At 37.0% G+C, this 17,091-nt stretch overlaps 1 protein-coding gene across 12 annotated transcripts in view; it reads left to right on the top strand.

The window, feature by feature from the left end:
• Positions 1-17,091, top strand: part of PALLD (palladin, cytoskeletal associated protein) — a 290,199-nt gene that overhangs the window by 196,779 nt on the left and 76,329 nt on the right. The gene's annotated exons all lie outside the window — the stretch shown is intronic.

Raw genomic sequence — 17,091 nt, 5'->3', positions numbered from 1 at the left:
GAAAGAACTCATGGATTAAAACAGAGTTAGTCACAAGCAGAAGTCTCCAGATATTTTAGAAAGCTTAGCACTCAATGTTATGGTTTGTTACAAAATCATAAACTTTGTATGCTTCTTGGAGTTTGGGATATATGCAAAATGCATGTGGGTTCCCATAATTTATATTAGTTTATTGCTGTTAGTTTATTTTATTTTAAATCTTTATAATTTGAGCATTGAAAGGAATGTCACAGTGTTACCTAATAACTTTGTAATTTGCCCAGCAACTGCTTTTGGTGCTGCTTCAATTTTTTTAATAATGTGTAGCAGACATTTGTTCAATTTTGATAGCGAAGACAAAAATATGTGAAAGTTTCCTGGTGGCAGGCAAGTAATTAGAAAGTACACTGGGAAAAGTAAGACTTGCCTTCCTTATAATGATTGTTTACAAAAACTTTGAAAGCAGAGAGATGCATTGATTATCAAAGAGAAACCAGAGTCTGCTGTTGGAACATTTGGATCAATGTTATATCAAGGAATATGGTGCTGCAGAGTTCATGTCTTAAAAAAAGGAATGGACACATCTCATATTTTATTAGGCACTGAGGTCAAAGAGCCATTCTCAATATTCTTCTTGTTATTTTTTCTGTTGTACTGAACTCTTGAGCCACACACTGTCCTTAACCCAATGTGAACAACTTGAGTCAGAATTCTGTTCTGTCAAGTTTTTAGCCCAGTTTTTCGAAGTAAGATTTTGTCACTTCCTACTTTTGTGTTGGGCAAGGAATACTGCAAGAATTGCCTTTGATGTGGTATTTCAACACTTGTCCTCATGGCTGGAACCAAAAGCTCAAGGGATGAACTGATAAAAGGGACCAGAGTAGGGTAGCTGTGGTATGTACAATGCTCATTTTAAGTTTGGTTGGGACATTAGGGTCTTGTTATTTTGTCCAACCAATTTCATCTGTCCCTAAGTATGATAGTGGAAACCATGAACCAGCAGTGTTTTAAAATGGATTTCACTAGAACTAGATATTGAGGTAGTCTTAGGGACCAATTTATAATAAAAAGCTTTGTTATGAAGATACATTGTGTATTCACTTACCTGGTTACAAGCAAAATACTGATTGCATCAGTAAGGTAAGAACTAATCATCAATACAACTACATATTTCAACACACAGTGTGAACTCATACAAGATTCCCCATTTGTTCTTTTTGTTCTTGTTCTAATTTGTAGAAATGGCATTTTAAAAATCTTACTGTAAAGAACTGCAGACAAGTGGAGCTGCTTTTTCAGGTCCATGATAAAGCATTTGCTTTGGAAGCTGTCGCTAAAAGTTTTGGTCCAGCACTGGCATCTTCCCACCACAAATTCCTTGCATGCAAGTCTGTGGCCCATTAGGGTGGTATGCAAAAACCTCTAGATGTAAATTTTTGGGTATGTGGGCCAAAAAAAATAGTTTAATGTTCTGACAGTGACTAAGCTGATACAGGTTTGCATCCTGTATGAACCTGTGACCATCTGAAGAAGTAACAGAGAAAGCAGAGGATAAGGTGTTTGATATTTAAGCAGTTAATTTTACACCTTGCTCATACAGGGCATGCAATTAAATGAACAAAATAAAGTACATTATTTTGGAAGAAATCACAGACAGCAATAATTGTATTTCAGCTGAGCAAAATCATAACTGCAAGGATGGTGTTGGATCAAGCACTCCATAAGTGTGTGTGGTTTATTGATGCAACAGTAGATACCCACCTCATTAAACATTAGAGCTGATGGAATAGTAGAAAAGTGAAATAGCATTCAATCAGCTCTACTCTTCAGTAGCTCTGAATATGACAGCTCATGCATTCCTTGTGAATTTTATCCACACCAAAAATGTTCAAACACCAAGCATAGTGTAGCATCAGTCTACATATGGTTACTTGTGTAGAGTGCATCTAAATTATTTATAGAACATAAATTGTGTGCTGGGCACTATGTAGAAAGATATGGAGACAAAAACCTGGCTCCCAAAATATTAATATCTAAGATAAAAATGTACAAAATGGGAATGGGAGCAATGAAAAGCTATATAATTGAATGGTGAAGTATGCATCTTATTAGTTCCATATATTTTCAATGGAATATCTTATGCTTTGAGGGATTTAAACTTTGCAGTTTATTTTTTAAGCTTGAGAAGAGTAATCTGAGATTTATTGGCCTTTTGGGATCTGTTTTCAAGGGTTTATGGAGAAAGGGTGGAAGCATGGGAGACTGGGGAAGGACAGGAGTTCCAGGCATACTGGTTTAAAAGAAGGCCCAGAAATGAATGAGGGAGAGACCTGAAGGAAACAATAAGCTGTACAACTTGGGAAGATCAGAGGGCCAAAAGGAGAAAGAATCAAGAGTATAGAAATAGGCAGAAGTTAGGTGTTTGAGATTATTTTCCAAAAGGTGAATTTGATGCTGTAGTTATTGTTTTAAATTTGTACTTTTTTAATTTTAGCAAACTATTAAGTTTCAAAGATTTGCTCATCAAGAACGTAATACCTCTTGTAGTTATTCTTCACTCTTTTATCTAATTTTGATGGGGAAATTTTTATGGTGGGTTTCCTGTTTAATAGTTTTAAATAAGCAATAAAAGACTGAGTTGCGGGAAGTATCAAGGGGGTAGAACAGTAAAGAAGGGTTGATGGGCCAAAGACATTCATTTTTATTATAAAGTGACAAAAACTTCGAGGTGTCACAAGTGCAGCACATTGGGTAGTCTTGGTCATCTGTGGTAATCTAATAAATGGCCATACACAATTGTTTCATTACAAGACTAATCTCCAATCACAATATGTTTATGTACCTTTATATTCATAAATAACCTTCCACCTTGAAACATTCCACATATAGACAGCATTTCTGTGATAGATCAGTCACACCCATTGCAATGCAGCTACTTTTGGAATGGTATGGGGCTACCACTCCTTAATGGCAACACTAAACAATTATTTTTATGTCTGGGAAATGAATAATACTATATTCATTTAGAAACAGGAAGAATTTGGGTATACATGTTATTACCCAAGTAAGAACTTGTCCAGGATACTCAGACTAACACCTTTACTGTGCAGAAAATGTGATGGGCTCTTTTATGACCCTAAGTGTCAGGATCTCATCCAATATTTTGGGATTTTATGGGATGTAAAAATTATTTATATTTTTTGTCACCATAACCATCAGTGTAATAGCAAAGCAACAGAGAAATAAGATAATTCATTGCTGAGCATCCAAAATGTAATTTCTGGATTACCACAAGAATCACATTTTCTGGGAAATATTTTCTTCTATTTTGCTGTCTAGATGCTTTGTACAGTCACTCCTCCACCCACTTAAGGCGCTCCAACCTGTGCCAAGAGAGGAAGTCTACATTTCCTTTATTGGATCATAGTGTGAATGTAGAGAATAGCTAATGCTAGAGCTTACTTTTGCTACAAAAGGAAGAAAGTTGAAGAATCTTTACATTTTTCTAAAGCACAATGGTCTCAATCCACTGTTGCATCTAGTCTCTGCCTGGTGCTGCAAAATTAAGGAACCACAAAGCAGCTGGCTGTGCCACCCTCCGGGGAGGCAGGTGTGACCCTCGGCATTGTTTAGATTAGTTTTAAGGCTTCTCTAAACTACCCCCTGGCTGCAATGGCCCAAATGAGGCCATTCCATTTCTTCCAAATCCCTTCCCCTAAGGAAGAGGGGGTTAGGTAGTACTAGATTTATGCCACCTGGAAATTCCTCCTACACTGGGGTGAGGAAGCCCAGTTAGTTGTTTTTAAAATGCACTCTTTTCTACACAGTGTGATCAGGAGTAGGGAAGCCAAACCTCTCTTCTTACTGGTTCCTTTCAGAAGATTTTAGCCAAGAAAAGGCAACGTAAACTTTTCAGTACACACTCCAGTCTTGAGAATGTGAAAGAGGTAATTAAGCCGAGACTTGAGTCTGTCTACAAAGGGCTACTGTACCATGTTGCCTGTGTGCTGCCTCACTGGTAACTTAGTTTTGGCAAATGTTCACAATGTGGCACATGTTTCATTAGTCCTAGAGGTTTTGTTCGATGAAAAGAATTTCTAGAGGGAGGCACTCCTTTGCAGACATGATGTGTCAGCTTGCAGAAATGTACAGGAAAGGTTTTTGGTTTTCATTGGCAAAATCCTTGCATTTTTTTTTCCAGACTGAAGTGTAAAAAAATATATTAACTCACAAAAAAAGTTTAAGTAATGTTAACATTGATACTGACCAACAAAAGCCATCAAATTCAAAGTGAAAGCTGATACCTTAAGGTCTGTACCAAGTTGTGCCTAATATTACAGCATAGGATCTGAGATCCCTATAAATAATAAGATACCATGGGAGAGTTAAGGATAGAGCATCTATATTTACTTTGAATTTTCATGCTTTTTTTGGTGTGTGATATAACCAGTTGAAACAGGATGTATTTTACTGAAACATAGTTGCTGGAATTGTTTTAATTCTTTGACTTAAATCTGAATAGCTAAACCTGTCATTAAAAGGGATGTTGAATGAAATATTTAGATTCCACTAGATGGATTTAATTTTTAAATTGGGTTTTAAAAATTAGTTATCTCTTGTTATGGAGAAGTGTCCATTTCAAATAGCAGGAGGTGCATGCAGGCTATATCCAGTGATCTGAGGAAATTTATTTTGAGTTCTTGCACAACCTCTAATCAATATTCAGGGAATGAGTTGTTACTTGCATGAAATTCTTGGATTACAGAATCATTAATATGGTCCTTGTTCTTCAACCACTCTGTCTGCATATATCCCATTTAAATCAATGGGAGAGCTGCATGTGGTACAGTGACTTCTCAAGAGAACCAACCTTCTGTTTTGAGTCCAGGTTATTTAAATCAGGCCTTCCCCTCAAAGTAATCTCGCTTAATCAAATTAAAGTAATCAAATTAATCATAGCCTGGGATAATTCATTTCTAAAGTACATATTTTGATCTATTGTCCCTATTGAGCTAAATATTACAGTTATGATGAACATTAACTGTATGAAAACAGTCACTGCCAATACACATCTTTTTAGATTTCAAAGTCAATTTATATTATATATATGTAACACATTTACATACAGATACAGTGTAACACAAAGGAAAAGGAAAATGCATATGACTTTTTTTCTCTTTAGAGAGGAAAAAGAGAAGATAGCATAAAAGTGTGTGTATAAATGTACATTCATCTAAACATATACATACATATCAGTAAAATCTGTCCCTAATTTATGGGGATGAATTGTTTAAAGCAGTTCATCTTTCATTATTTACATACAAAACTTTTAATGAGTCCAACTTTGGCTAACAGAGTAGATTCACCAAGGCAACACAAAGTTTTGAACAAATTGAAGGAGTGCTTCCTGACACACAAACCCAGTGGTACTGTGCTTTTTCCAGCCCACCTCGCTGTACTTATTTTGGCACTAAAATATAAAGCCTTTGTTTGCAATGTCTGAAAGTTTCAGAAAGGCACCCTGATTTATGATTGTAGTACACAGCTACCAAAGAGCTAGTGAATTTTCCAGCACAAGTGAAACTTTGAAAACCTCAGGGTTGGTTGTCATTTTTTGTGGATGAGATTTTTCCATGCAATCTTTATATATGTGTTCGTGACATGTGCTTCCTGTACTTGTTTTCAGAGGGTTAAATGAGAACATCGGTTTCTTGATAGTTCAGTTACTGGAGACCAAAAAAATCTATAAACTGCAAAAGGATGCCATGGCGCTGCTTTTCTTCAGTGCAACTCTGATGTGTTTAAAAGCAATAGTTTAAACAAAATTTAATAAGGCGATAGGTATTCCCAGTGGTTGCCAGAGGTCTTAGTACATTAGACTACAAATCTCTCTGACATCCAACTGAAAGAAAAGCCTGGGTCTCTCAACTGCCCCATGAAGAAGCTGGTGGACTATCAAGCAGGCATGCTATATTTTTTCTTTATAAAACATTTCTTACATAGTTTATTTTCAGGAGGCAGTCATGGATTCACTTCTGTGTCTCAGTTTTCACAAAGTTGTATGTTTTCTGGAGGGAAAAAACAATGAAATTTAATTGTGGGCCAGATTGAACCTTTGTATTAAGCTGTTCTAAGCTACAAGAAAATTGAGGTGAGGGAAAGCTTAGTTTAGTTTCCAAAACCATCCATTCGTTGGCCTTGTTTTGTAGACTGACAAGCAAGAGGCCAATTTCTGTCAGTTGTGATGCTTTAAAAGTGATGCTGTTAAACACTTGTTTATAGCAGTAGTCATATTATTGACAGAGAGAATCCTCTGGGGGAATTGCCATGCCATGGGTTGCTTAAAACTACTTCTTGTTTTGGGATATCTGTCTGCAGTATAATATCATGTAGTTTTCCTTAATTTTCCTTTAATTTATTTTATTCCTTATTCCTTATTATTGTATTCCTTATTTATTTTATTATTTATTTACAAAGTAAAATTATCCTCTCTTTAGGTGAGATTATGGCAATCTCAATTCAATATAAATATTAAAATAATAGTCTTGTCTAGTATGCTGATCATTATAGCACCTCAGATACTAGTTATTGCAATACCCTGTGATGTGGCCATGTGTTACTATCTCCATTTTACAGATGAGGAAACTGAAGGCACAGAGATAAGGGTCAAAACTTCCAGTGGAACTGCAGGTATGCAATACCTCTGAAAGTCAGTCCTACGGTGTCTCGAGTTGGGCATCCAAAGACAGAGATGTCCAAAACTAAAAGACACATTGATAAAATATTCAAGTGACATATCCAAGTTCTGGCCATTCCATAGACTTCTTAAGTCCCTGTCCAGTCCTTAACCAAATACCATGCTTCCTCTCTCAAATGTAATATTTGTACTCTGAATTTTTCAAAAGAATTTAGCCTTACTCTGGCCCCATTGAGAGAGATCAAATGATATGCTCTAAAAGATTTTTATTTCCTTGGGGGGATGGAAGTCATGACTTTTAAATCTGTACAAAAACTGGAAATCAGTATGTAATATAAAGATAAAGGTGCACCTTTTCTATCCATTTGAAAAGAATTATTGAATCCAACTATAAAATGAGACCATAGAAGTTCAAAATATATTGAAAGAAAGTTTTGTTATGCTGTGAGTCTCCAATATGTATGTTGCATGTGCGTCCCATTCCTTTATCTTTAATGGCTTTTGGAATTTCAGCTAGAGCTTTTGAGGTTATTAGTGTAACCTTGTCTTAATAGTTCATCTGGAATTGCAGGAAAATGATTTACTTCCATTTTCTGCTACTTATAACATTTTTATTTCTAAAATCAAAAGAAAAGATACATTTTAATTTAAGTTGTATTCAAGGAAAGTTTGAACTTATCCTTGTGGGAGGGGAAGGGGTTTACAAGAAAAGAGACATACAGCTAGGTCCTCCTTTCACATATGTGCAAATACTGAGTTCTATAGGACTTGGCATGCATATTTACCTATGTAAATTGAAAGACCAAAACTATGAAAATAAAACGACAGTTAAGTATAATATAAAACTGAACTGCCATGTTAAAGGCTTTATGAAACAAAGAGTTTTAAACCTACTATTTATTGGGTTCATTCTGTGATTATGCATAGATCACGAGAGAACATTCCATAGTATGCCTCGGTCATCAGAAACAAAGTTACAAATAATACTCCTACCTCTAAAAGTTCTTGGTTCCTTTAATCCCATGCCGTTAGACATTCGGGGTAATGGTGATACAAGGGTAGAGAGAAAGCAGGAAGTCACAAAGTAACAGGAACGTAGAATACTTTGAAAAGTTAATACCAACATTTTACATTGAATCCCTTTGAAACAGAAATCCAGAAAAATGAGCACAACAGTCAGAAAGCAGGATCTGTGCACACTGTCCATCCACCACCATCCTCCCAATTGTATCGTGACTTTTTGCACCAGCTGCAGGCAACAGAGAAGCTTTAAAGTAGCCCACAGTAAACACATTGCAATAATCCAGTCTTGATGTCAAAAAGGCCTGTCTTACAGTGATCAGATCATTATATAAGAAACCTGGCCTCAATGTGGAGACATTCTCAAGATGGCGAAACTCAGCTCTACCCACATGGCATCACAGTTAATCCTAAATTAGACTCTGAGCAAATCTCTTTAAAAAAGAAATAAACACTTTCTAGGATATGAGATGTCATTTTAAAACATCTACATTTTTCTACTGATCCCCTACTCTGTTTTTCAGTGTACTCCGATAGTGTGTAACACTTCACGGGATTTACTGTGATCAATGAGAAATGAGCTGGGTGGAAAAAGTCTCAAGAAGTTTTAAAGACTTAAGTAAAGAAACCTATATAGATAGTGGATCTTTCTGTTCATTACAGATTGAAACAGTAAGCCGCAGTGCAAGTGAATCTATTGTAAGGTGGTCTTATGTTGCCTTATGAGGACTGAAACATAACTGAGATGAATTGGAGTCCTCTCAGTTGTCTTTTTCATGAAAATTTAATTGTTATAATCTATGGGCATAGCTTGTTTGTAGTAAGAGGGAAAATTTTTATTGTGCTAAATATTTTGGTTCAGAAAAAAATGTTGATGGTTTGGGGCATAGATGCTGGAACTAGAGGTGCTGGGGCTGCTACAGCACCCCATGGCTGGAAGTGGTTTCCATCATATACAGAGTTTACAGTTTGGTTCAGTGGCTCTCAGCACCCCCACTATACAAATTGTTCCAGCACCCCCGGTTTGGGGGGCAGGGAGGTGAGTTTATGTTACCTGAGCTATTATCCTATGCTGATGCATGTTACCTTTACAACAGACATACGTAATTGGTATCTGACAAAGCATATGAACATTGCCTAATTTAAGTGGAAGTAAGAAATAGCTCGAGGAACTAGAGTTGCAGTTACTGTACTTTCTCACTGAAAGAAGAAGAAATGAGTGGACACAGATCAAGATACTCTTTCCTAGTCTCTTTCTATTTACACTATGCACATAACTCCCGTCATTGCCTTGAAAAAGGATAGTTACCTCTGCAACGCAGCAGCAAATCTTATATAGATTTAGCATCACTTTCAGAGTTGTATCAAAACAGTTCTGCTTTCTTGTTTCCCACTCACACTTCTTCATGTTTGTTGCTGCTTCTCAAGAAACTGCCACAGGTGACTGCCTCAACATAAGTTTATTTATTTATTTAGAAAGACTACATGCTTAAATTGTTACTCAAAATCACCATCTTTGCATATCTTTCACTGTGGAATTCTGACTACTGGGCAAGTGGCTGGTTCATATTCTCTGTACCTCGAGGGTCTTGTCTACCCACACAGTACTTGAAGCTGATCAAGGTTTTTATAGATCCTGTCAAAATTTTTCAGTTATTCACTGAAAAATGCAATTTAGTGGTCAACTGAAACAATTTGCAAATGTATTGAATAGTTTTCACCAAAATTTTTTTTTTCTTTGCTAGATTCATCACAGGACTTAAGCACCATTTTTGGTGGCTACTGGCTATTCTGGGATTGGTCTGTCTGTTTTTTCTATGAATGTTATTTGACTTTGTGTAAAATACTTTCATTGGGCCAGAGAGAGAGAATGACTCTTAGCCTAGAGGTTAGGGCACTGTGCTGGGAGGGGGACACCAGTGCTGCAGTGACTATTTATATAAACTGGAACAGTTTCAACTTAAGTCATTGGAAAAGGGACTGGAAACTGGGGACCCTCCTCCAGGTGAGTGCCCTAACCACTAAGCTATAGAGCCATTCTCTCTCTGCAGAGAGAGCCACTCCAGAATAGCCAATAGCCTGGAGGCTAAGGCACTCATCTGGGAGGTGGAGATCTGGATTAAGTCCAGAATGGGGATTTGATCATGGGTGTCCCACTTCCCATGGGGAGTGCCTTAACCACTGTGATAGAATGGCAGGGGTGGTGGTAACACTACCTACCACCTCCTCGTCCAGATTTGAGAATTTAGCTCTTCATTTCCTCCACTTTTATATTTAAAATAGTTAATTCACAAAGTCTAAATGATATTTTAACAACTTTTTCACTTTGCGAAAAATTCTGGTTTCAGTTTGACCCGAACCAATTTTTTTTTTTTTTTTAATTTTCAGAAGTGTCTAAACCAAAAACTCCATTATTAGCACAGCTCTAGTTACCAAGCATTTATAATGAAGATGAACATCTTTCCTCTTTCTTTTGAATATCACTGGATTTCATAGTACTGCTACAATGTTGTGTAATTAACATTCTTGCTGGGTACAAACTTTGGAGTTTTCTTTGGTGATTGATTATACCTAAGAATGTGAGGAGCCCCTTAGGGACAGCTGAGTTATAATGGATTACCAAAGAGCTCCATCTGCCAGCTGGGTGGAAGACCAGTTTGCAAATAAGACTTACTGGTTACAGCAATTCTTTTTTAGAATTAATCAAGTAGCTGCTGATATTCTGAGCACTAGTGCCAACAGAGGGAAAAGATAACACCCTGTTTACTGAATTGGGGATATTACATATTTGCACATGGTAATAGTTAAAGTAACACATTCATTGATAAACAGCAGAGAAGAATAGAAGTGTAATTCCTTTATGCAAAAAGCTGCCTGATCTGGGTCAGACAAAAGTTATGTCCTTTTTAAAAAAATAAATCAAATGATATGAAATATTCTTACAGGGCATCTCTCACTCTTCAAAACATATCTGTCCCTCTGAAGTTCAGTGGTGAGGGTGCGAAATTGATGATAAGAGTCAGTTAATTAGGCTCATAATACAGGTTGTGTTTGAAATAGATTTGTAAAACGTGAATAAAATTGTTTCAGAAATGAAAACTGGGTGTTTTAAAAAGGTTGCTTACAGTATTAGAAACCAAATACAACAGCATTGTGCTAGTGCAGTGATATTCAGCATTTTTGATACCAGACTTCCTTTTCCATACTGGGACTCTCATCCCATAGAGCAGTAATACAGCTGGGACACTCTTCCCATTTACCAGTATGGGACCATGAAATGTGATGCCCTTCTTGATGCAGAATGTCCATGCTTTTGGGTGGAAATTAAAGTACCTTTGTCATGAGTTTCTGGAAAAGGATGAGGATAAAGGTATCTTCAACATCTCAATAAACAGCCTGGTGTTGTAGAACGGTGAGCCTTCGGTAAGGAAAACTTTAAGGCTTTTCTGTTTCTTTTGGTAGTTGGTAAAGGTTTCTTTAGTATCCTGTGTAAAGGGACATGGAAGAGTGCTGGATTTGATTTGGGGTTTGGGATGGTGGACGCACACAAACACTAGCTTCCTATCTCAGGCTGAGAAACACAGCTTGTGCTGCAGTGTTAGCACATGGATACTGTCTAAATCCTGGCCTAGATAAAGCAGATTTGGACTGGAGTACTTACTGCACTCCATCTTCCTTATCCATTATCAAATGTTACAGTATACCTTTTCCTGTCATTTAGGTGATGATGCAAGTTGGTGTCCAGAAGTTTAACTGGTGAAACCAGATCAATGTATCTTCAGAAAAGAAATTTTGCTTTAATTCCATGTAGGGCTTTTTATCAACAACGTAAGTCCAGGCAGGTGCTAACTGATGGCTGTGAACCAATAAGTCTAAAAATATAGTTGTAAATGGGAATCATCATCAAGCACCTGTGTTTCCAGTGGAGTCCCACTGGGACCAGTTCTTGGCACTATCCTATTTAATATTTTTATTAATGATCTGAAAGAAAACATAAAATCATCACTGTTACAGTTTGTAAATAACACACACAAACTGGGGGACAGTAAATATTGAAGAGGATAAGCCAGTGATACAGAGCAATCTGGATCACTAGGTAAACCGTACAAACAAACAATATGTGTTTTAATATGGCCAAATGAAAATTTATACATCTAGAAACAAAGAATGTAGGCCATACTTACAGGACGGGGGACTCTGAAAGAGATTTGGGGATAACGCTGGATAATCGCTGAATATAAGCTCCTAAAACTGTGGCCAAAAGTGCTAATGCAATCGTTGGATGCATAAACAGGGGAATCACAAATGTGTGTAGTAGGGTTATTTTATCACTATTTGGCACTGGTGCAACCGCTGCTGGAATACAGTGTCCCGTTCTGGTGTCCACAATTCAAGAAGGAGGTTGATAAACTGGAGAGGGTTTGAAGAAGAGCCACAAGAATGAATAAAGGATTAGAAAATATGCCTTATATTGATAGACTCAAAGAGCTCAATCTATTTATCTTAACAAAGAGAAAGTTAAGCGGTGAATTGATTATAGTCTATAAGTACTTACATGGGGTTCTTCAAACTAGCAGACAAAGGCTAGTGGAGACAAGGCCTGTCTAGTATCATAAATAAACATCTTGTTCTCTGACTATTAATCAAATTAGAGTTATTTTCAGTACTGCTTTGCCAAATGCATTGAACTAAAAAAACTAAGAAACATGGAATCAATTGAAGTGTGGGTGTGTTGTGCATGGTGTTCTGTTGGTTTAACCTATGTCTGATGTCTGTTTACTTTAAACTAGATTATGTTGCTGGAAATGATGACAGAAACTATCTAAAAATGTTAAAAATAGCGGAAGAAATTTCTAGACTGGCAGTATTGAGGCAGTGTTTAAAATTAACATTGATAAGTCTTCAGCCACAGCTAATTAAACTGTATTTGGTAGTATTAATTTGAGAGAAATTATGTTGGTGATTTTTTTTAACTGCCTTGAATATATTCCATACATATATATGTTCCTTGAACTATTCCATATATAGGCCTTTACATTTAAGGTGTATTCTTTGTCTTTTTACAGTGGCTGAAAAGGGGTGAAATCCTAGCCCTAATGAACTCTCTGGGAGTTTTGCCATTGACCACAGTGGGGCCAGGATTTCACCAAAAATCTTCAGTATTTCTGTTTAATAATGACAGCACTATATGGTGACATTTTCTAACCATTTTTCACCGTTTGGTGACAACATTTCTGTCACGGTTTCATTTATTTTGGCCTTCACTCTGTCTTAAGCTATGGTGCAAAGCAGGATTGACATCTAAAACTAAAAACTCAGTTTACTATACATCTCTAGTCCTATGTACTTTGCAGAAATTTTTATCTCTTCACTTTTTTCCCCCCTTAAAGATAGGCAATCAAATGGTTGAACAGTAAAATGAGAAGTTAAAAATGTGTGAACTATGAAGTGAGCAGAAGGTGTTTGAAAGTTACAGTGAAATTAAAGTATTGTTATTGTAAACATACACTGGTCCCAGAATGTTCCAGTGAAGGAAACATGAAAAGGCCTTTGTGGCATTTAGCTAAAGCATGTGATTTTTTGTTTTTTTACTATCCAATGGGAATTAATTACTACCCTGGTTATTTTTTAAACAAAGGAACTGAAGATCATAGAGCCTTCTCATTTCAAGGAGTCAAAAGAAATCTGGAGACTTTAGGACAATGTCCTGTAATGAGGACTATAAATGAAGATCAAAATGAGATTATGATGAACAAGCTGGGCTGTATTCCAACATTTTCACTGGATGGTAGCCCAGTGAGCTGTATCTACTGACACTCAAAGGATCTATATATTATCCTATAACTATAGTATCTATGTAAAGACCCTGTGTTTGGAGCTATTGTACCAATGTTAACCCTTTGCCCTTAGATAATGAAACAATACTTTCAAACAGTTGAGAGGGTTTGCATGGCTGACTTTGCTTTTGAAAAATTAGAATTATTTCTTATAATAGCAAAAATGCAAATAGTTGTCACTAATTAGAAAAAATATATTTACATCTACAATAATAAACATAGTGATGTTTATACTTTCAGAATTAAGATAGAGGTACCTTGTTAGGGATGAAGAGTGCTGATGCTGTATTTTGCCCATATAAATAACTGAAAGCTCATTCTTGCTCCCACTGAAATCAATAGTAGTCCTGCCATTTCCTTCAACAGGAGCTAAATTAATTCCTTTCTCTTTCATATTTTTGAGACTTAAGCAAGAGATCCGTCATTCATCTCCATTATTTGTTCTGTTACTGTACACAACTGCAAGCAGTCCTTCAGATATGCATAGGAAGTTAATGCTTGTGAAAGATGCCAAAGTAACGCCTCTGAAACCAAAATAACATATTCACAGAGCAGATAGTGGCAATGTAAGACTTCCCACACTGCCTTGCTCTTGTGCCTCAATTTTCACGTGGAGAGACCGCTTCCAGGGATGACAGTTTGACTTCTCTGCTAAGTCTGCAAAGGCAGGTGCAGGTATGTACGCCAGGGTGGTGGTATTTTTAGCTGTTGAGGCCGCTCTTCTGGGAACTGAAATGAGAGTGCCTCAGTTCACATAGGGTACCAAACACTCAAGAGAGGTTTGCCACTTCTGTCATTACTGACTAGATTTAAACTGGTGATTTAGAGTTAAACAATTCACATCCCATTAGCAAAATTATGTGCCATCCTTACCATTTGAGTAATCTCAAGTTAACAAAATACTTTAATTCAACTAAGTAAAATGTGAAAAGTATTCTTAAAATGAATAATTGCATTTTTAGGTCCAAATTTTCAAACTTGCTTGAATAAAGATAGGGCACCTATATAAGCAGCCTGATTTTAAGAAATGCAGATCACCTATTGCTCCCACAAACTTCAGTGGCAGATGCATGTGCTCTGAAAATCAAGCTACTGATGTAGGTATCTAACTGCATTTGTACAAGCTTGGAAAACATTGGCATTTCCCTTTTATATGATACTCTAAACTGATGATAGATGTGACACAACTCCATATCCAGCTAGAGTGTATAGGTCAAATGACAATTCCTTTTCTGGCTGCTATATATAGTAAACTAACTTGTGTAATACACTCTTAACTTAGATGAGAGAATGTCAGTCGAATTTTTTCCATTAAAGCTCATTTTAACAGATGTTTTCTCTGTTTCCACAATGACAACGTACCACATGACAATACTCAAAACTTAAAAAGGAACTAAAACAACAATTTACTAAACAGCAATTGCGTCATCCAGTGATCATCAACTATTTATGTCAAGTTTTATTATAATTTTCATTTGATTTATGTTTGAAATGAACACAATTGCATTGTTATTTAAATCTATGTTTTGAGGTTAAAACTATTCTCCTTTCTGTCTCCTGGAAAGGAGGTCCGGGTATTGATTGGAAACAATCCAAAAATAGTCTTTTAAAAAGTGATCATTGGCTGTGGCCTATGGCTGTCTGTGAAGAAAACAAATTTTTCAATACTGAGCCAATTTCATTCATCCATGGAGTTATACCAAGGATGAAGTTGACCTTGTGAATGTTGTTCCTTATGTGTATTTTACTCTGACAGTTAAGCCACAAATTAAGTCAAACATCTTCATTTTCAATTAAACTTGTTAATCAGCCACAAAGATTCTTCATCAGATGCCTTCAGGGAGGACCAATAATACAGAGGAAACTAACTTGAACTGTCACTGTGCATTGCAAACTATTTAAAATCATTTCTCTTTATTATGACTTCAGTTCCTGTAAATTTTCAAATCACTCTGTGGCTTTCCGGGAACTCCATGGCTTCTGAGGCAGGGCTGGAGCAGCTGTCAGCCCCCGGATTGCCGCCGAATAGCTGATCGGCTGGCCAGTCCCTGAGCAGCTCTGGTTTTCCCCCCTCCCTCAGAGTATTTTTAGTAAAAGTCAGGGACAGGTTGCAGCTTCTGTGATTTTTTTTTTGGTTGGTTTTTTTGTTTATTGCCTGCAACCTGTCCCTGATTTTTACTAAAAATACCTATAACAGAATTGTAACCTTAATAATGACCTACTTTGACTTTTTATATGTCAGTGGGTAAATGTTCTGCATGGCAATGGCAAGATAAATAGTCACTCTGGATGAAATAGTATGCAAACTAAATAAATTAGTACATGCAGACTTGAAGCAAGATTTTGTTTTGCAATACAATGAACGTACATTTTAAATATAACTGGAATTCCACTTTTATATTGTTTAAAGTATGGACATAAATTTCTGTGCAGGATTTAGACTAGATGTACTCTGTGTGGCATATGCTAAGAAATAGCAAGCAATGAAGATACACTAGACTGAGTCAGAGAACATAACTGTTCTCATCAAAAGACAAATAAGGATTCTTGAGATGAATATTAGTTTTTCCCCTTCTCATTTGAATTATCACTTCAATAATGTTCAGATTCGGCCACACTTTGAAGCACATATAGTGCTTCTGACCAACCTTATTGCTTCCTATGATGAGATGACTGGCTCTGTGGATGTGGGGGAAAGCAATGGACATGATATAAAACTTGACTTTAGCAAAACTTTTGATGCTGTCTCCCGCAGTATTCTTGCCAGCAAGTTAAAGAAGTATGGGTTGGATGAATGAACTACAAGGTGGATAGAGAACTGGCTATATCATCATACTCAACATGTAGTGATCAACAGCTCGATGTCTAGTTGGCAGCTGTTATTGAGCAGAGTGCCACAGGGATCGGTCCTGGGGCTGGTTTTGTTCAACATCTTCATTAATGATCTGGATGTTGGGGTGGATTGCACCCTCAGCAAGTTTGTGGATAACATTAAGCTGAGGGGAGTGTTAGATATGCTGGAGAGTAGGGATAGGATTCAGAGTGACCTAAACAAATTGGAGGAGTGGGCCAAAAGAAATCTGATGAGGTTCAACAAGGGCAAGTGCAGAGCCCTGAATTTAGGATGGAAGAATCCCATGCACAGCTATAGACTGGGGACCGACTGACTAAGTAGTAGTTCTGCAGAAAAGGACCTGGGAGTTACAGTGGACAAAGAAGCTGGATATGAGTCAACAGTGTGCCCTTGTTGCTGAGAAGGGTAATGGCATATTGGGCTGCATTAGTAGGAGCATTGCCAGCAGATCGAGGGAAGTGATTATTCCCCTGTATTTGGCACTGGTGAGGCCACATCTGGAGTATTGTGTCCAGTTTTGCATCCCACACTACAGAAAGGATGTGGAAAAATTGGAGAGAGCCCATCAGAGGGCAACGAAAATGATTAGGGGGCTGGGCACATGACTTCTGAGGAGAGGCTGAGGGAACTGGGCTTGTTTAGTCTGCAGAAGAGAAGAATGAGTGGACATTTGATAGCAGCCTTAAATTACCTGAAGGGGGGTT

This window comes from Emydura macquarii, unplaced genomic scaffold (genome assembly GCF_026122565.2).
Source record: "Emydura macquarii macquarii isolate MOO-44397 ecotype Brisbane River unplaced genomic scaffold, CSIRO-AGI_Emac_v2 contig_1363, whole genome shotgun sequence".
Lineage (NCBI taxonomy): Eukaryota > Metazoa > Chordata > Testudines > Chelidae > Emydura > Emydura macquarii.
The sequence above is the reverse complement of the archived record's forward strand: the minus strand, read 5'-3'. Positions and strand labels throughout refer to the sequence as shown.